The 18,887-nt window shown below is 40.7% G+C and overlaps 1 pseudogene; it reads left to right on the forward strand.

The window, feature by feature from the left end:
* Positions 1-1,653: 1,653 nt before the first annotated feature.
* On the forward strand, positions 1,654-3,715 carry LOC109784942 (uncharacterized; annotated as a pseudogene).
* Positions 3,716-18,887: the final 15,172 nt, after the last annotated feature.

Consider the following 18,887-nt stretch of genomic DNA (forward strand, 5'->3'; position numbering starts at 1 on the left):
AAGGGGAGGTCAGGACTCGAACACGCGACCAAGAAAAAAAAGCAAACATGTCCTACCAGTACGCTATTAATCTTACAACGTACACAATGGATAATGAACCTGTATGTTTTCACAAGGTTCTTTTTAGCAACATGTATTTAATAGGTACGCATCTGAAGTTTGGATGGGCTGCAGATATTGCGGCCCATTTTGCACTGATTTTTAAAGATAAATACAAACCATGGTTAGTAAATAAATAAAATTAAATACACATGCATGTACTATATAAAATATTTAGTTAATACAGAAATTTAAAATGTATACTAAATAAAAATGTTCATGTGTTATTTTCAATACAATGGTATATTTCTTTTAAAAATACCATGCATCCCAACGAAATAACTTATATTGAAAACATCTTCATATATTATTCCAAAACACATTCGTTTATTTAAAATAATATTTATGAATTGTAAATATATTTATATTATTTAAAATGATACAATTTCTTTTAAAATTACATTTAAAAATATTTTTATTATACAGAAAATTCAATAATTATAATCACATTTGTATAGTTCAATTTTTATAATTAGAAATATACATAAGTCATGAGTAAAAAAATACTATTAAAAACTGTTGATATGGATATTTAATCATGTATAATACTAAAAATATATACTATTTTCGAATATAAGTCATTAGTAAAAATATACACTTGTGAATAATTATAGTTGTTAAGTAAATGTTTGTATTCATGATTTTAAAATTTAAATATAAGCCAGGAGTGTATACTTTTTTTGTATTCATTAAACATTGTATATAATACACATTTTAAATGTCCGTATTAACTAAATATTTTATATATACACGTGTATATATTTCATTGTTTTTTATTTACAAATTATTGATAACAAACATATTGGAACATAATTTTTATTACTTACGTTTTAAAATATCTTTTAGAAATTGCTTATGCAAAATGAGCTATAATATCTGCAGCCCACTTAAGGTCCACATGTGTTTTCACTAAATACTTATACGGTTGTGATCATTAGACAACTAATATGTGTTTAGTTTGGAGTGGTTAGCTAGTTGTTTTGGTAACCTGTGGTTGTGGGATCAAAACCTGGGTGAAATCTTTTTGTTTTAATATTGACACAGGTGGAACCCACTGGGCATAAATATATTTTTTGAGGGGGTTTTCGAAAAAAATATTCTGCCTCGTCCACGGGCTGACAGCGGACCCCACGCGCCTAGTCAGCACAGATTATGTATACAAAATGGGATATGCACTATATTTGCACGCCCAAGCCAAGGTTTTGCACCACTTCAATGTACACCGCAACTTCTAGCACCAAAGTGATCATTTACGCCAAGTTCTAGCATCGCCGGTATAATTGACTCTATTTCTGATATTCTCGCTATTCTAGAGAAAGAAAATCTTACGGTCTGTTGGGCCGTTGGATTTGACTGGGCGATTCATCGTGTTCCTTCCTCCCTCCCTCCTTCGCCTGTGCCCTAGCCACCGAGCGCAGGACCAGGGTCGTCTGCCGAGCAATCCGGGTACCGCACCGCTGCATCCTGGGACAGAAAGGACACTGGGTGCTACGGCTCCACGTCTCGTCGGCGTCGTCGAGAGTTTGGGAAATAAGAGAAGAAGAAATCGTGGGCATGCCTTGCAGAAAGGCAAGACTGCGGCGGCGGCAACTACGAGTCCATGTAGACATTGTGTCGTCGAGTGTGTCTGAGATGGAGATGCCGGCGTTGGATTATGATGATGGTGACGATGTTGATGATGAGCCTGTCAAGTCTGAAGAAGCAGCAGCTCCGTCTGAATCTGATCAGGCCGCCGAGGAAGCGGCCGAGGAGGAGACGATGGCGATGATGATGGGGCTGGGTGGGCTGGCCGACGAGGCGGCTGAGGAGGCGGCCAACAGCAGAGCCAAGAAGAAGAGGAGAGGCAATCGGTCGGCCCACGACATGATGGTGGAAGCGAGAGAGAAGCAAGGGGAAAGACCTGAGGAAGCCAACACCGATCCATATGCCTACGAGGCCCGCGGCCACCGCGCAGATTGGGACTGGATCTTCGCCCGACACTACGGCCCCTTCGACCAGACCAGTAAGCGTCCTCCTATATATCATACGAGTACCACATTGACACCTCTACAAGTATTATCATATCCATATCATCACTAACTGTAACTGCACTATATATCTGTCATGAAGCGTCCATCCCCGCCTCGTGCTTCACCGGCCTTCGTCGGCCTACCAAGTGCTACGCCAGCACCCAGGAGATGCTCCAGATCTTCTGGATCAAAGTCGGCAAGATAAAGAAGCCCCTCAAGTGGCCATTACAGGTTTTTGGTTCGATCGCCGTGCGGGATGTGCTGGATCACAATCGCATCATGGTCTTCGATCGCCAAAGGGATAACTGCCAAACCCTTACTAAGAAGGTTTGTGCTATATTACGAATCATTGCTACTCCATGCATACAGATTATATGGATTCATTGGACTCTTTTTTCAGCTAAATTTAACATGATGATAGGATGGAGTGGCTAAATTTAATATATGCAACAAATGCCAAACCATAAACGAGGAGCTTCATATACTCCGTGCATGAATACTAGCTATTCAGTTTTAGTAGCTAACTTCAGGTATGATATAATAGTGCGCTGTCTGGTTGGTCTAGAGGTTCAAGACAAGTACTCCTATCTTATATCGTTTTCGATTTCACTATGCTACCCAATGTTACATCTTCTTTGGCTTTAGGTAACTGATAATTCAGATTACTCTCATCAGTCTTAGTGGTTGTGATGATCTGAACAAGCTTGGTCACCCAACACAAATTAGTAGCTCATGCCTCCTGGCTAATTTTGCTCATCATAAGTTAGTTTTGCCATATTTGCCTGCAGTAAGTTTCTAATTAAGTTTAGGAACAATTGCCCGTTAAAAAGCGGATCATGTGCAGATTGGGACTCCTTGGTTTGGGCATATTCAGCTATTGATGGTCCTCAATTATTATGATTGAAGAGGAATTTCCCTCTTTGTCAAAAACAACATTTTCTATGACGAGACTGAAGCACTACTATTATTTTGCATGCAGGATCGATTTCTTACGCTGACGGGTCCTACCCGAGGAGTTGTGGTGGATGTACATCCTACCTATGTTGAGGTTGACCTGAAGGCGAAGGGCGCCACAGAATCTGAGGATAGAGATTTAAGCTATTTAGTAGTCAGGTCTATGCCCTGCAGCCCCTGTTATCGTGCCGTCCCTAGGCAAGCTTAGCACATTGGAGTTGGCATACCTTTGAATGTACGACTGTGTGGAAGCCGCAATCAGTGTCAAAGTCAGAAAGCATGGGTTTTGGCCTGGTTGCCGAGGTTTATTCACTGCCAGCACAGCTAGTTTGGAAGACATGGAGATCCCGTTGCTTGCTTTTGAAGGAGATAGGTTGCCAGTTGATGGTGGTGGAAGGCTTGAGCTTTCACGCTGTGTGGTCTGCGTCGAGCTTCGGCAGCCCGAAGGTAAGCTCTTGTTTTCGGCGAAGGCACTGCGTGGTGGTGATGAGAAAGATGTGAGGAGAGTTCGTAAGACTTTCACTCCCAAGAAGGTTGGTAAAACCAAGGAGAATATTAAGATTGGTTCCTGTGAGATGGAGGTAACTGTCACATGGTCCCTTCTTCCGAGTTGTAAGTATGATTATGACACTGCTTTGAGAAGGTATTATTAAGTTTGCCTTTTTAAGGTGAAGATTTTGACTGTGATGTGATCTCTTCTCTAGGCATCAAGTAGTATGACTGACTGAAAAAAAGCCTTCATAATATGAAGTGCAAACCGTGTAAAATTTGCAAGTTCATAGCTAGAATATGAGTTAGTCCGCTTCTATGATGTGGAGATCGAGTTATTCTGGGGCTTACAAGTTTTTATGTATGGTATGATGACATTTTGTCTGGTATTCCTTTTAGGGAAAATTACGCCACAACACACTGAACTTTTCCGCTCTTTTGCACAACACAGTGTGTATAATGCATTCTTATTTTCTGAGTTTTGAAGCTGAGAAACACATTGTTATTTTCCGAGTTTTGACACGGTGAAACACATCATTTGGGTATTCGGTATTCCTTGTAGAGAAACTATGCTATAGCACACTGAACTTCTCAGCTCTTTGTGGCAACACACTATAAAAAAAAGGAGTCCGTTGAATACCGTCGCAAAAACCAGTCTTTCCCACAACGTATAATATCAGTTTCTGAGTTTGAAAACAGAGAAACACATCAGAAGCAAGCTGGCATAGGGATCCATTCCAGGCATAGCCGGAGGCTTTGAGTGACGCTAGTTACGATCTTAGCCTCATCAGTGCAACGATCTTTCCTGCTCAAAAATAGAGTTGGTGCATTGATAAAAGATTGACTGAGCTATACAGTCTCGCGCATCACAAGATGCAGGTAAAAGTCCAAAATAAGCCTTAAACTTGTAGGCGAAAGCTAAATCAAACCATGAACTCTCAATCCCTGAGATCAGCATTCGGTCTATTTTGAACCTTGAGAGGATTTAGCTGCTTTTCACCGAATTGGGCAGGCACATTAGCGCAATCGCTTGCGTTGCTCTTGTTTTTCTTTGTTTTTGATTTCGTTTGTTTTTTCCTTGTTTTTTCACTGGTTTTCTCAAGTTTTTTTTCTTTGTTATACTTTTGATTTTTTTTGTTTCTTTTTTTATTCTTCATGTTGTTTTTTTGCTTTTATTTTGTTTCTTTACCAGTTACCAGTTTTTTTACACATGTCTAATTATTCTCAGTTTACATTTTTAGCGCACACATGAAATAATTTTTGATACACTTTTGATATTTTTCAAATACATTTCTTACTTTTTTTTTAAATACATGTTTTCAATACTTTTTTGAGTACATGGTAATATTTTTCCAAATACACATTTACTTTTTCTTAACGGCAATTAAAAATTTATAAACTACAGTAACATTTTTTTTCCATTTACATATTTTAAAAATTGTATATAACTTTTTCAAACATATGTCATATATAGTCTTTTAAGGGTATGACACATTTTTTTACATCCTGCAAACAGTTTTTTACATTGTATACACTTTTTTTAAATGGCACAAGCACATTTTTGAAACTCCTGAACATTATTGAAATGTTACATTTTTTTAAATGGACAAAACATTTATTTCTGAATCACACGAATATTATTTTACATTGTACAAACATTTTTTTTAAATTCCACATACATTTATCTAAACTAGTGATATTTTCTAGATGTCACAAAAAATTTCTTTACACATTTGTTCTGGTTTCAAAATTTTTCCTTTTTTAAATTTTAAAAAGTGTTCACACTTTAAAATTTTCTTCAGGTTTAAAAAAATGTTTATGTTTCAAAAAGTGTTCGCTTTTTTAAAAAAATAGTTGTTTTCTTAAAGTATTCGGAATTTTCAAAAAGTGCTCACACTTTATAAAATGTTCGGACATTTCGAAAAATGTTTATGTTTTCAATATTTGTTTGCCCCTAAAGAAAGTTTCAAAGTTCAACGCTTCAGTTTGTGCTTAAATATTTCTGGCCTCTAATTTTATCAATTATAGTCATCTTTTTTTTTAGGTGAGCAATTATAGTCATTTGTTCTAGTGGCTATCGGCATGAGCTCAACTGTACCAGGTCCCAAGTTCGACTAAACTGGAGTTGTTTTTGTTACGTACTTTTTACGTCGCGTGTTAAGAAAAAGAAAATAAACTCATTTCGTGCCTAGTGGGCCGGCCCAGTTGAATCCACAGCCGACAATCCTGGGATTTAACATGCACTTCGACAATCCCTGTTTGGGAACCCCCTCAAGGTTTAAAATAAACCAGGATTAGAGAATTGAGTCTACAATGGTACATACTAGCATGTACCCGCGCGGCGGCACGCCGCGCCTTGTTATGGTTAACAGTGTATACTATTGTATATACTTACACTTTTTTGTTTTTTTTATTAGTCTTGAGTCGGGATGATTTTTTTTTTGGCAATAACCTAATTTTTAGGGGAAGCAATAATAGAGGTGTGCATGTAACACTATGTTAAAATCCTGTATGCATTCATCTGCTGATCATTTTGCTAATTGGTTGGTTACTACTTATTCATTTAACTTTTTGCATGTCTATTAAGTAATATAAATTTTGAATGATTTTTTATGAACATAAAGCCATTGTGGATGCTAAGGTGTTTGAAGAAGGAAAGTTTTATTTCATGAAGTAATCGATACTTATTAAACAAGGGAAGTACTTTTATATATCGCATGCTAAGTTTGAGTTTGGTGGATTTCGATGAATCATCTATGTAGTATATAATTTTTTATGTACATATATTTTTTCTTGTTCAATTAATAGTTACTTGAGTTGTGGCCGCACTTCGCTGGGTCATTCGTGTGTTAGTTTTTCTACTTTGTGTAAACTTTTATTTGTCGACATCCATGTTCAGAACCAGGTACCAGATCTTCATGTCTTTTCACAAATTAGAAAAGGTAAAGGTATCCACTAAAAAAGGATAACGGTGTATATTTTCCTTTTGAATTCTCTTAAAAAAAACTTAAAACACAGTTTTTCCATGAACAGAATGCCCAAGTGCTGGTACACGATATGTATGGCCGTATCACTTTCTTCCGCGGTTTGTTTTGTCAAACTACGTTCTTCATGGGGCGGCATGGGATCTGTTTGCTTTCGTTTTGTCGCTGATGGGTGCATGCTTTGATTGGGCGTGAATTACAGTGATGTGACCACGTGCATGTGCATGGGATTGAGAGGCGAGGTGCCTACGTGAGTGAGTGAGTTTTGCATGGGGTGGCCACATGGTTCTAACATCAACAATTTTTTCTTTTCGACCAGTTGAATCATGATGTCAAATCTTGCGGAAGAACAGAGAGAAAGAAACACGTCAAATCTTGTGAAAGAACACAAAGAAAGAAACCCGACCTGTTTTAGACTTTTAGAAGCCATGGTACATGTGGAGCAGGGAACAAACACCGGGTAGCTAGGGAACAAACATCAAGCACCGCGTCTTCTGCAGGATACTCCAGTTGAAGGCGAGAGGTTCTGGATTGCATCGACGTTGCTGCGGTTGTAGCCATAACTTGGCTGGTGTGCTAGCGTTTGTTCCGACCTCCTCCACCCAACGCGGAATGGCTGCCATACCGGCGTTCGTAATGGGCGGCGATGTCTGCTCCATCATCCCGGATGCGGCGATGCCCGGGTAGCCGCCAGGTGCGAAGGACATCTTCCCCGCACGATGAGCGTGTGCCGCCACTGCCACTCTACATGCATGCAGGTCGCTGCCACCTCGCGCTGTTGCCGCAGGAGCCACGTGCGGGGTATGGCCACGATGCACGGCTTGCGAAGGGGCTGATGCCCACGATGCCGATTCTGGCTAGCTCGATGCGGCACAGCGGCGGAGGCGAGACACTGCAAGGAAAAGTCGGGGGCGACGGAGATCCGGAGGCGCCGCTCCTGGCGGTTGACTTCAGCGGCGGCGGTAGCAAACCGATGGACGCAAGGCCGGACCCCGTGCAGGAGCAAGGCACGTGTGGGGACATGCTCTCGTGGTCACGGCCTCGTAGTAGGCTACGCAGCTCTGGCAGCCGTGCTGGTTATAGACGTACTGGACCCGGCGGAGCAGACGCCGCCGTCCATCGGGGAGCACCGGACGTAGGCACAGCCGTTGTCGCACGAGTGGCGCCGCTTGCCGGGGCGCTCGCTCTGGCATCCCATGAGCCGGCCGCAGACTGCATGCATGATCATCAAACGCCGGAGCATGCTCCATACATACGGGCCGAGCCAACACAACGACGATACGGCAGAACGGCCCCAACCACCGCGCCGGCCAACCACAGCCCCCCGGGAACGAGGAGGCCGACCCGGACGCCGCGGTCCATTACAACAGAAAGAAAGAGATACCATGGAGACAATATACGTGAGACCGAAGAAGACCTACTACAATAATATGGCAAGAAGGACGGTCTATTTTTAACCCTGCAACGGTGGCGATAGACGGCGAGGTTTCGAGATTAGACGACGATAGCGGCGCGAACCAGAAACTAACAGGAGACTCTAGATCAAATGATGGAAGCGACACCGATCAAAAACACGATGAGCGTCTAGATTACGCGATCGAAGCGGCACCATTTTTTGACTGGAAAGCGGCACCGAGAACCGAATACACAGTTGCACGACACCACAACTCGATCAGGAGGCACGTGCAAGCCGGATAAGAAAGGAAGCCCACGGAAGGAACGCTAGACAACCAGGTCAACAGGCCAAGAACAATCACATCAGCCTAGCCCACATGCAGCCAAAAAATGCTAAGTGAACCAAAGCAATCGCCACACCTGTTCAAAAAATTTGAATCAAATTTCTGAATACACAAGACATTTGTACACATCCACATACCAAAAAAAGGCACTTGCCATGTACACAATTCACCATGGGTCACTTTCACACAAGTGGGTGAATGTTGGGCAAAAACCTTACCTGCAATAGAGGCTTGGGTATGCCCCTGTCCTCGCAGAATTGGCACATATCCCGACCGGCTCTTAGCTAACAAACGCCTGCCTTTGCATAGAACAAGTGCACTTTATCAACTGTCCATTCATTTAAAATCAAACTTGGGGAAAGATAGCAACATAGCCTCACAGCCCACGTGAATGACCGTGTGCGCGAACAATGGTTCAGAGATACTTTGATAGTGGACGTGCATGTCGAGTTATATTTTGTGTTGCATGTATTATGTGTTATGGCCCATCTCCTAGTTGTGTATAGTTAAGGTTGAGGCCTATCCTGTACTTATATATACGTGCACCAGCACCCATCAATACAACAATTATTGTATTGGCAAAACATCTTTTCTATATGGTATCTATCGCAAGTCCATCCAAACTCTAGCCTAGCCGCCGCCGTCGCCGCGCCTCCATCGCGCCGCCGCCGCCGCTCCATCCACCCGCCGCCGCAGTCCGCCGCTGCCCCCGCCGGTTCTCTCTGGCCGCCGCCGCTTTCCGCTGCCCTCGCCGCCGCCGCCGCAGGTCCTTGCCGCCGCCGCCGCACCCTGATGACCCACAAGTATAGGGGATCTATCGTAGTCCTTTCGATAAGTAAGAGTGTCGAACCCAACGAGGAGCAGAAGGAAATGATAAGCGGTTTTCAGCAAGGTATTCTCTGCAAGCACTGAAATTATAGGTGACAGATAGTTTTGTGATAGGATAATTGGTAACGAGCAACAAGTAACAAAAGTAAATAAAGTGCAGCAAGGTGGCCCAATCCTTTTTGTAACAAAGGACAAGCCTGGACAAACTCTTATATAGAGAAAAGCGCTTCCGAGGACACATGAGAATTATCGTCAAGCTAGTTTTCGTCACGTTCCTATGATTCGCGCTCGGTACTTTGATAATTTGATATGTGGGTGGACCGGTGCTTGGGTGCTGTCCTTACTTGGACAAGCATCCCACTTATGATTAACTCCTATTGCAAGCATCCGCAACTACAAAATAAGTATTAAGGTAAACCTAACCATAGCATGAAACATATGGATCCAAATCAGCCCCTTCCGAAGCAACGCATAAACTAGGGTTTAAGCTTCTGTCACTCTAGCAACCCATCATCTACTTATTACTTCCCAATGCCTTCCTCTAGGCCCAAATAATGGTGAAGTGTCATGTAGTCGACGTTCACATAACACCACTAGAGGAGACACAACATACATCTCATCAAAATATCAAACGAATACCAAATTCACATGACTACTAATAGCAAGACTTCTCCCATGTCCTCAGGAACAAACGTAACTACTCACAAAGCATATTCATGTTCATAATCAGAGGAGTATTAATATGCATATAGGATCTGAACATATGATCTTCCACCAAATAAACCAACTAGCATCAACTACAAGGAGTAATCAACACTACTAGCAACCTACAGGTATCAATCCCAGGCTTAGAGACAAGAATTGGATACAAGAGATGAACTAGGGTTTGAGAGGAGATGGTGCTGGTGAAGATGTTGATGGAGATTGCCCTCTCCCGATGAGAGGAGCGTTGGTGATGACGATGGCGATGATTTCCCCCTCCCGGAGGGAAGTGTCCGCAGCAGAACAGCTCTGCCGGAGCCCTAGATTGGTTCCGCCAAGGTTCCGCCTCGTGGCGGCGGAGTCTCGTCCCGAAAGCTTGCTTATGATTTTTCTTCGGACGAAAGACTTCATATAGCAGAAGATGGGCACCGGAGGGCCAACACGGGGCCCACGAGGTAGGGGGCGCGCCCAGGGGGTATTTCTTCCGCTCAGTATTCTTTATTATTTCCAAAAATAACTTTCGTGGAGTTTCAGGACTTTTGGAGTTGTGCAGAATAGGTCTCTAATATTTGCTCCTTTTCCAGCCCAGAATTCCAGCTGCCGGCATTCTCCCTCCTTATGTAAACCTTGTAAAATAAGAGAGAATAGGCATAAGTATTGTGACATAATGTGTAATAACAGCCCATAATGCAATAAATATCGATATAAAAGCATGATGCAAAATGGACGAATCAACTCCCCCAAGCTTAGACCTCGCTTGTCCTCAAGCGAAAGCCGGGTAACGATAAATATGTCCACATGTTTAGAGGTAGAGGTGTCGATAAAATAAAATACGGACATGCGGGCATCATGATTGTTCTCATAACAGCAACATATATGGATAATGTCATATGATTTCTTATGCTCAAGTAATAATCTATTCACAATGCAAAGTATGAATCAGAAACTTTATTGAGAACTAACAAACTATAATCTCAGTCATTGAGGCAATTGCAATTTATCATAACATCAGAAAGAGTCCATGTCAGAGCTTTCTAGCAAGTCCACATACTCAACTATCATTTAGTCTTTCACAATTGCTAACACTCACGCAATACTTGTGGTTACGAAGTTTTAATCGGACACAGAGAAAGATAGGGGCTTATAGTTTCGCCTCCCAACCTTTTACCTCAAGGGTAATGTCAACAATAATAGTTCATGCTAACTTACATCCAATTACATATATATATCAGGATCTTTCCAACATATTGTGCTTGCCAAAGGATAAAATGTAAAAAGGAAAGGTGAAGATCACCATGACTCTTGCATAAGGTAGAAGATAAACATAAAAGATAGGCCCTTCGCAGAGGGAAGCAGAGGTTGACATGCGCTTTCAGGGTTGGATGCACAAAATCTTAATGCGAAAGAACGTCACTTTATATTGCCACTTGTGATATGAACCTTTATTATGCAGTCCGTCGCTTTTATTTCTTCCACATCACAAGATCGTATAAAGCTTATTTCCTCCACATCAATCAATCATACATTTTTAGAGAGCAATTTTTATTGCTTGCACCGATGACAACTTACTTGAAGGATCTTACTCAATCCATAGGTAGATATGGTGGACTCTCATGGCAAAACTGGGTTTAAGGGTATTTGGAAGCACAAGTAGTATCTCTACTTGGTGCAAAGAATTTGGCTAGCATGAGGGGGAAAGGCGAGCTCAACATGTTGGATGATCCATGACAATATACTTTATTTCAGATATAAGAAAACATAACCCATTACGTTGTCTTCCTTGTCCAACATCAACTCTTTAGCATGTCATATTTTAATGAGTGCTCACAATCATAAAAGATGTCCAAGATAGTATATTTATATGTGAAACCTCTCTTTCTTTATTACTTCCTATTAATTGCAACGATGACCAAAGCTATTTAATTGCAACGATGACCAAAGCTATGTTTGTCAACTCTCAACAGCTTTTAATCATCATACTCTTTCTATGTGAAGTCATTACTCTCCATAAAATCAATATGATCTCTTTGTTTCTTTTTATTCTTTTCTCTTTTCTTTTATTCACTCAAGATCATAGCAAGATAATCAAGCCCTTGACTCAACACTAATCTTTATTATATATAGCTCACGGACTCGATTACATAGAGGGATCATAAAGCAAAACTCAAAACTAGATCATACTAAAAACTTTATTCTACTAAAACAAGATATTACTAGAAGGAACGAACTAAGAAAAACGGTAAAGATAGAAGATGTGGTGGTGATACGATACTGGGGCACCTCCCCCAAGCTTGGCAGTTGCCAAGGGGAGTGCCCATACCCATATGATTATGTCTCCTTCCTCAGAAGTGGTGGTGATGGGGTTGTTGATGAAGTAGGCTTGTCGTCCATCTTCCAAGGCATGGGCTCACCATTATAGAAGGATGATCGAGTCTCCAGTATCCTCAAATCTGCAGCCAAACTCATTCTTTTGAATCTATATTCATACTCAAAGTTTTGGTTTTGCAGGTCATAGATTTGGGCTTGGAGGTGCTCGATTTTCTCGTGGAGCTTGAAGATGGCCTCCCCAATGTCCTTGGCATCCAGCTTGTGGTTGTTGGTGAACTCCGCGATCATCATGTGATTGGAGTCAAGTCCACGCTCCACCATCTCCTGGCACTTGAAAACTTGTTGCTCCATTGCCTCAAGCCTTGTCTCCATGCTTCCGGTCTTCCTCGGTCCCTCAACATCGCGGATGTGCAGCACCCCCTCATGCATCTCGATGGTTTGAGTGTGTTGCAGCACCTCCGCGAGATAGGGATTGGTGACCTTCTCGAAGAACTTGTCCTTGGGGGCACTTGGAGACGTCATGATGATCTAGATCTGTCAGAAAAACAGATCGAAACAAGAACAGAGGATATTTGCGTGATACAGGAGTCAAAACCTTAGGGAGATTATATAATGAATTTTTACCGACCAAAATACGTATCGTGCAAGAAAACGGAGTCCGGAGAGCGCACGAGGTGCCCACGAGGCAAGGGGGTGTGCCCAGTAGGGTAGGGCGCGCCCTCCACCCTCGTGGAGGCCTCGTGTCCTTCCCGGACTACTTCTTATTTTTCTATTTTTCTAAATATTCCAAAACGAAGAAAATTGCCATTAGAACTATTTTGGAGTCGGTTTACTTACCGTACCACATACCTATTCCTTTTCGGAGTCTGAAACATTCCGGAAAGTGTCCCTTATGTATTCCTCCGGCGTTACGGTTTCGATAACATTGGTTTCGACATTTATAGGATTACCTGAGATATAATGTTTAATTCTTTGACTGTTCACCACCTTCGGATTTGTGCCTTCGAAGTTGTTGATTTTTATGGCACCGGAACGATAGACCTCCTCGATAACGTAAGGGCCTTCCCATTTAGAGAGAAGTTTCCTGCAAAAAATCTTAAACGAGAGTTGTATAGCAATACATAATCACCTACATTAAACTCACGCTTTTGTATTCTTTTGTCATGCCATCTCTTAACCTTTTCTTTAAACAATTTGGCATTCTCATAATCCTGGGTTCTCCATTCATCAAGTGAGATAATGTCAAATAACCTCTTCTCACCGGCAAGTTTGAAATCATAATTGAGCTCTTTAATAGCCCAATAAGCCTTATGTTCTAGTTCGAGAGGTAAGTGACATGCTTTTCCATAAACCATTTTATACGGAGACATACCCATAGGATTTTTATATGCAGCTCTATAGGCCCATAATGCATCATAAAGTTTCTTGGGCCAATTCTTTCTAGATCTATTAACAGTCTTTTGCAAAATTAATTTGAGCTCTCTGTTGCTCAATTCTACTTGACCACTAGACTGCGGGTGATAAGGAGATGCAATTCTATGATTAACATCATACTTAGCAAGCATTTTACGGAAAGCACCATGAATAAAATGTGAACCACCATCAGTCATTAAATACCTAGGGACTCCAAACCTCGGAAAAAACTTCTTTAAGCATTTTAATAGAAGTGTTATGATCAGCACTACTAGTTGGAATAGCTTCTACCCACTTAGTAACGTAATCAACAGCAACTAAAATATGTGTGTATCCATTAGAGGCAGGAAAATGTCCCATATAATCAAAGCCCCAAACATCAAATGGTTCAATAACAAGTGAATAATTCATAGGCATTTCTTGATGTCTACTAATATTACCAATTCTTTGACATTCATCACAAGATAAAACAAACTTACGGGCATCCTTGAAGAGAGTAGGCCAATAAAAACCGGATTGCAATACCTTATGTGCAGTTCTATCTCCAGCGTGGTGTCCTCCATAAGCCTCGGAATGACACTTGCGTAGGATCTGTTCCTGTTCCTGTTCATGCTCAGGTACACAACGTCTAATAACACCATCTACTCCTTCTTTATAAAGATGTGGGTCATCCCAAAAGTAATGTCTCAAATCATAGAAAAACTTTTTCTTTTGCTGGTATGTGAAACTAGGTGGTATAAATTTAGCAACGATGTAATTAGCATAATCAGCATACCATGGAGCAGTACGAGAAGCATTTATGACATTTAATTGCTCATCAGGAAAGCTATCATCAATAGGTAGTGGGTCATCAAGAACATTTTCTAACCTAGACAAGTTATCTGCAACGGGGTTCTCATCTCCCTTTCTATCAATAATATGCAAATCAAATTCTTGTAGCAAGAGAACCCATCTAATAAGTCTAGGTTTAGCATCTTTCTTTTCCGTAAGATATTTAATAGCAGCATGATCAGTGTGAATAGTTACTTTAGAATCAACAATATAAGGTCTGAACTTATCACAAGCAAATACAACTGCTAAGAATTCTTTTTCAGTAGTAGCATAATTTCTCTGGGCGTTGTCTAGAGTTTTACTAGCATATTGAATAACATTTAATTTCTTATCAACTCTTTGCCCTAGAACAGCACCTACAGCATAATCACTAGCATCACACATGATTTCAAAAGGTAAATTCCAGTCAGGTGGCTGAACAATAGGCGCAGAGATCAATGCTTTCTTAAGTATTTCAAATGCTTCTACGCAATCATCATCAAAGACAAATGGTATATCTTTTTGTAACAAGTTAGTCAGAGGCCGAGAAATTTTTGAAAAGTCCTTGATGAACCTCCTATAAAAACCGGCATGACCAAGGAAACTTCTTATACCTTTGATGTCCTTGGGACACGACATCTTTTCAATAGCATCAACCTTGGCTTTATTAACTTCAATACCTCTTTCAGAAATTTTATGCCCCAAGACAATACCTTCATTAACCATAAAGTGGCACTTTTCCCAATTCAAGACAAGATTAGTTTCTTCACATCTATGCAAAACTCGATCTAGGTTGCTCAAGCAATCATCAAAAGAGGATCCATAGACGGAGAAATCGTCCATGAAAACCTCACAAATCTTTTCACAAAAGTCTGAGAATATAGCCATCATGCATCTTTGAAAGGTAGCAGGTGCATTACATAAACTAAAAGGCATACGTCTATAAGCAAAAGTACCGAAAGGGCAAGTAAAAGTGGTCTTTGATTGATCATCGGCTGACACAGGTCTTTGAGAGAAATCAGAATAACCATCTAGAAAGCAAAAATGTGTATGTTTGGATAATCTTTCTAGCATTTGATCAATAAAAGGTAAGGGGTAATGATCTTTTTTAGTAGCCTTATTTAATTTGCGGAAATCAATTACCATCCTATAACCCGTAATAATTCTTTGCAGAATCAATTCATCTTTATCATTAGGAACGATAGTAATACCTCCCTTCTTAGGGACACAATGGACAGGACTTACCCACTGACTATCAGCAACGGGATAAATTATACCTGCCTTAAGGAGGTTTAGTATTTCCTTTCTTACCACTTCTTTCATCTTAGGATTCAGCCGTCTTTGATGATCACGAACTGGTTTGGCATCTTTCTCCAAATTTATTTTATGTTGACATAGAGTGGGACTAATGCCCTTAAGATCATCAAGAGTATATCCAATAGTAGTGCGGTGCTTCTTCAGAGTTTTCAATAATCTCTCTTCTTCATGCTCTGAAAGGTTAGCACTAATAATAACAGGATATATCTTTTTCTCATCAAGATAAGCATATTTAAGAGTGTCGGGTAATGGTTTAAGCTCAAACGCGGGATCACCCTTGGGTGGAGGAGGATCCCCTAGGATTTCAACAAGAAAATTGTGTTTCAGGATGGGTTCCTGTTTAAAGAATACTTCATCTATTTCCCTTCTTTCATTCATAAACATATCATTTTCATGGTCTAGCAAATATTGTTCCAAAGGATCATTAGGAGGTACGGCAATAGAAGCAAGACCAATAATTTCATCTTTACTAGGCAATTCCTCTTCATGGTCTTGTCTACGAAATTTAGAGAAATTAAACTCATGATACATATCACCCAAACCAATAGTAACAACATCCTTTTCGCGGTCTATCTTAGCATTAACAGTGTTCAAGAAGGGTCTACCAAATATAATGGGGCAAAAGCTATCTTGTGGGGAACCGAGAACAAGAAAATCAGCAGGATATTTAGTTTTCCCACACAATACTTCAACATCTCTAACAATTCCAATGGGTGATATGGTATCTCTATTGGCAAGCTTAATGGTAACATCAATATCTTCTATCTCAGCAGGTGCAATATCATGCATAATTTCTTTGTATAAGTCATGAGGTATAGCACTAGCACTGGCACCCATATCACATAAGCCATGATAACAATGATCTCCTATTTTAACAGAAATAACAGGCATGCCTACCACAGGTCTATGTTTATCTTTAGCACAAGGTTTGACAATTCTAGCAGTTTCATCACGGAAATGAATAACATGCCCATCAATATTATCAGACAAGAGATCTTTAACAATAGCAATATTAGGTTCAAATTTAACTTGCTCAGGAGGTGTATAGGTTCTAATATTGCTTTTATGAACCACAGTTGAAGCTTTAGCGTGATCTTTTATCCTAACAGGGAAAGGTGGTTTCTCAACATAAGCAGTAGGAACAATAGGATCATTATAAGTGATAATCTTTTCTTCAACTTTAATAGGTGCAGCTACTTTTACTTCTATTGGAGGATGATACTTAAACCACTTCTCCTTAGGGAGACCAACATGAGCAGCAAAAGATTCACAGAAAGAAGCTACTATCTCAGAGTCAAGTCCATATTTAGTGCTAAATTTACGAAAAACATCAGTATCCATAAAAGATCTAACACAATCAAACTTAGGTGTCATACCTGACTCCTTACCTTCGTCGATATCCCAATCTCCAGAGTTGCGTTTAAATCTTTCCAATAAATCCCATTTGAATTCAATAGTCTTCATCATAAAAGAGCCAGCACAAGAAGTATCGAGCATGGTGCGATTGTTATCAGAAAGCCGAGCATAAAAACTTTGAATAATTATTTCTCTTGGAAGCTCATGATTGGGGCATGAATATAACATTGATTTAAGCCTCCCCCAAGCTTGAGCAATGCTTTCTCCTTCGCAAGGCCAAAAATTATATATATAATTGCGATCACGATGAACAAGATGCATAGGATAAAACTTCTGATGAAATTCCAATTTCAATCGTTTGTAGTTCCATGATCCCATATCATCACATAGCCTATACCATGTCAATGCATCTCCCTTCAAAGATAAAGGGAAGACCTTCTTCTTAATAACATCATCGGGCACACTTGCAAGCCTAAATAATCCACAAACTTCATCCAGATATATTAGGTGCTCATCAGGATGCATTGTTTCGTCTCCTGCAAAAGGATTAGCTAGCAGTTTTTCTAACATACCCGAAGGAATTTCAAAGTAGACATTTTCATTTTCAGTAGGTTCAGTAGGTTGAGGAGCAACTCTTTGCTCTACTGGTCGGGGTGAAGATACCCCGAACAAGCCCCTTAGAGGATTACTTTCCATAGTAACAAGTGACAGTAAATTTCAGCACACTATATAAATTTTTCCTTACCAAATTCCACCTACCAAAGGCGCTTCACTCCCCGGCAACGGCGCCAGAAAAGAGTCTTGATGACCCACAAGTATAGGGGATCTATCGTAGTCCTTTCAATAAGTAAGAGTGTCGAACCCAACGAGGAGCAGAAGGAAATGATAAGCGGTTTTCAGCAAGGTATTCTCTGCAAGCACTGAAATTATAGGTAACAGATAGTTTTGTGATAGGATAATTGGTAACGGGCAACAAGTAACAAAAGTAAATAAAGTGCAGCAAGGTGGCCCAATCCTTTTTGTAACAAAGGACAAGCCTGGACAAACTCTTATATAGAGAAAAGCGCTCCCGAGGACACATGGGAATTATCATCAAGCTAGTTTTCATCACGTTCATATGGTTCGCGTTCGGTACTTTGATAATTTGATATGTGGGTGGACCGGTGCTTAGGTGCTGTCCTTACTTGGACAAGCATCCCACTTATGATTAACTCCTATTGCAAGCATCCGCAACTACAAAAGAAGTATTAAGGTAAACCTAACCATAGCATAAAACATATGGATCCAAATCAGCCCCTTACGAAGCAACGCATAAACTAGGGTTTAAGCTTCGGTCACTCTAGCAACCCATCATCTACTTATTACTTCCCAATGCCTTCCTCTAGGCCCAAATAATGGTGAAGTGTCATGTAGTCGACGTTCACATAACACCACTAGAGGAGAGACAACATACATAACATCAAAATATCGAATGAATACCAAATTCACATGACTACTAATAGCAAGACTTCTCCCATGTCCTCAGGAACAAACGTAACTACTCAAAAAGCATATTCATGTTCATAATCAGAGGTACCAATCCCAGACTTAGAGACAAGAATTGGATACAAGAGATGAATTAGGGTTTGAGAGGAGATGGTGCTGGTGAAGATGTTAATGGAGATTGCCCTCTCCCCATGAGAGGAGCGTTGGTGATGACGATGGCGATGATTTCCCCCTTCCGGAGGGAAGTGTCCCCAGCAGAATAGCTCTGCCGGAGCCCTAGATTGGTTCCACCAAGGTTCCGCCTCGTGGCGACGGAGTCTCATCCCGAAAGCTTGCTTATGATTTTTCTTTGGACGAAAGACTTCATATAGCAG

Source organism: Aegilops tauschii, chromosome 5 (genome assembly GCF_002575655.3).
Source record: "Aegilops tauschii subsp. strangulata cultivar AL8/78 chromosome 5, Aet v6.0, whole genome shotgun sequence".
Taxonomy (NCBI): Eukaryota; Viridiplantae; Streptophyta; class Magnoliopsida; order Poales; family Poaceae; genus Aegilops; species Aegilops tauschii.